This window comes from Podarcis pityusensis (assembly GCF_964106645.2).
Source record: "Podarcis pityusensis genome assembly, chromosome: 5".
Taxonomy (NCBI): Eukaryota; Metazoa; Chordata; class Lepidosauria; order Squamata; family Lacertidae; genus Podarcis; species Podarcis pityusensis.
Genome location: NC_138032.1, coordinates 10,329,672 through 10,332,848, shown reverse-complemented (window position 1 = coordinate 10,332,848; position 3,177 = coordinate 10,329,672).

Below are 3,177 nucleotides of genomic sequence, written 5' to 3'. Positions count from 1 at the left end.
GTGTTTTTCAACAACTGGTTCTTATTCAAGAGTGTTTCAGCTGTTCTTCTCAGGGCTGACCCAAGACATTTTGATGGCTGAGGTGACACGACAATGATGAATGATGCTCCACAGAGCAGCCTCCGCCAATCTCGTGTCCTCCAGCTGTTGCACTTTTACCTAAGTGCCCCCCTTGAACTAATCCTACTTTTGATAAAAACTACTAGCAGATGGAAAGTGGGGGGGGGGGAGCAGTTTTCTGTGGAGAAGAGAGAGTCATTTATCATGCTGGAGCCTGGATGTAAAAGACGTTGCCCAGTTTTGAAATGTAGTCGAATTAGCTGGGTGTAATTATTTCACAATCTCCTTATATCTGATCAGAAAGGAATCAAAATTCTGCTGTTCCATTTTATTCCACATCCAGCAGGAGCAAAGACAGAGCAGGGAGAGACACAGAGCCACCTCCAGTTCCCACTAAGGGTAATTAAGCTTTCTCCTATAAGACACAGTGGCTCTGAGACAATCTGTCTCTTTAGGAAAAGGTAGCTGATAACCATAAGCTTTCTCTTGGCCTGTACCCAAGTTTGGTGACTTTGAATGCGGAGGTCGCCCCATGAAGGACTTCTCTTGCAGCAAAATTGGATACATGAGATGCTTGAGATCTGCAAGGCTTTCGTCTTAAGGAAAGAGCTTACACACGCCCACCTCCTCCTGTGTAGAACCTTTATTGGAAGGTACTTCTTCACACGGAATTAAAGAACCTTTTAATGAGGGTGAAAGAAGAGAGCACAAAATATGGTTTGAAGCTCAACATCAAAAAAACGAAGATCATGGCCACTGGTCCCATCACCTCCTGCCAAATAGAAGGGGAAGAAATGGAGGCAGTGAGAGATTTTACTTTCTTGGGCTCCATGATCACTGCAGATGGTGACAGCAGTCACGAAATTAAAAGACTCCGGCTTCTTGGGAGAAAAGCAATGACAAACCTAGACAGCATCTTAAAAAGCAGAGACATCACCTTGCCAACAAAGTTCCATACAGTTAAAGCTATGGTTTTCCCAGTAGTGATGTATGGAAGTGAGAGCTGGACCATAAAGAAGGCTGTTCGCCGAAGAATTTATGCTTTTGAATTATGGTGCTGGAGGAGACTCTTGAGAGTCCCATGGACTGCAAGAAGATCAAACCTATCCATTCTTAAGGAAATCAGCCCTGAGTGCTCACTGGAAGGACAGATCCTGAAGCTGAGGCTCCAGTACTTTGGCCCCCTCATGAGAAGAGAAGGCTCCCTGGAAAAGACCCTGATGCTGGGGAAGATGGAGGGCACAAGGAGAAGGGGACGACAGAGGACAAGATGGTTGGACAGTGTTCTCGAAGCTACCAGCATGAGTTTGACCAAACTATGGGAGGCAGTGGAAGACAGGAGTGCCTGGCGTGCTCTGGTCCATGGGGTCACGAAGAGTCGGACATGACTAAACGACTAAACAACAATCAATTTCTTCACACAATGCATAGTTGGCTAAGTTCTGCCTCCGCAGTTGGATAGAGTAATGCTTCTGAATACCAGTTGCTGGAAATCACAGTATGATGCCCTGGGACTCAGGCGCGAACTCAGAACCAGAGGAGACTCAGTCTGCACCGGATCCTTTGCCTCAGGCATTACCTGAACCAAGTCTGGGGCCTGATCCTGAAGAGTCCCAGTCTGCACAGGTTCCCCTGCAACAAACACCAGCTGGGCCGAGTCAGGGGCCTGAGCCTGCCCTGGCTCCAGATGTGGGGATTACTTCGTTGCCTTCAGCTGAGCCATCACTTACAGCTGCTCCACTACCGGCTGGGTCAGGGGAGGCTGAGGCGGCCCCTGGGTCTAGTAACCCACCGACGTCTCCCGAGCTGCAGAGACTAAGGTCTGAAAGAAGGACAGACCTGAGTACTCGCAGCAGGAGTGCTCGCCTTCGGGCAAAACAGGGAGGTGAGTCGCCGGGGGATCAGGACCGGCCACTACCAGCTGTCGGACCCCGCCCCAGGTTGCGGGAGCAACATTGCTGTATGCTAGATTCTGCCTGAGATCCTGTACCTGTCCTTGCCTGGTTTCCTGCCTGGTTTCCTGCCTTGGCCCTGTTGGACTGACTCCTAGCAGAACCTTCGGATTCTGGACTGGTCCTGGACCATGTTTCATGGGCTACCCCCGGGCCCAGCACACACAGGAGGGGAGAGGGGTCTTATACTCGGGTCCTTCTTGTGGGTCTCCCATAGGCATCTGGTTGGCCACTGTGAGAACAGGATGCTGGACTTCATGTGCCCCCTCCATGAGTGGTCCAGAGGGTGTATATTGGGGGAGGGGATGTGTGGAGAGAGTCTCCTCCTTTAAATTCCTGGGAGTTTACCTTAGTGAGGACCTCACTTGGAACAGAACTCAGGTGGTCAGAAAGGCCCAACAGAGACTCCATTTCCTCAGGGTCTTGCGAAAGAATAATGTTAAACAATTATTGATGAACTCCTTTTACCACAGTAGAAAGTGTCCTCTCATATTGTATCACAGTGTGGTATGCTGCCCTGACAGCCATGGACAGAAAGCCTCTACAGAGGGTGGTGAATACAGCACATTATATCATGGGCTGTCCCTTGAGTCCGCTAGATGACATCGCAAGGGATCGTTGCCTTAGGAGAGCGAGAAAAATTCTCAGGGATGACTCACACCCCGGGCATCACCTCTTTAATCTTCTATCCTTGGGCAGGAGATATAGAAGTATAATCAGCCATATCAACAGGCTAAAAAATAGCTTCTATCCATGGGCTGTTAGGCTGTTGAACGGAAAATAACATAGCGAAATTGACTTGCAAGGTGGTGTGTTGTTTGATAAGAGATTGAGTGTTGGGGGGGAGGCTCGTTTAATTTCATTGTACACAGGTTGTACAATGACAATAAAGGTATTATATTATTGTTGTTGTTGTTATTATTATTATTATTAACCCCACTTTTCTCGGGTGGCTCCCCGTTTGTGGCATGCTCTCCCTAGAGAGGCTCACCTGACACCATCCCTTTTAGGTGCCAGGCAAAAACATTCCTCTATCTATAACCAGGCCTTTGACCTTTAGCTGCCTGTGGTCTCTTAAATGTGGGAGAGAGTTTATTGGTTTGCTTGCTTTTGCCTTTTTGTTAAATATTCTGTGTTCTCATTTTGTATTTTTATGCTGTAAACC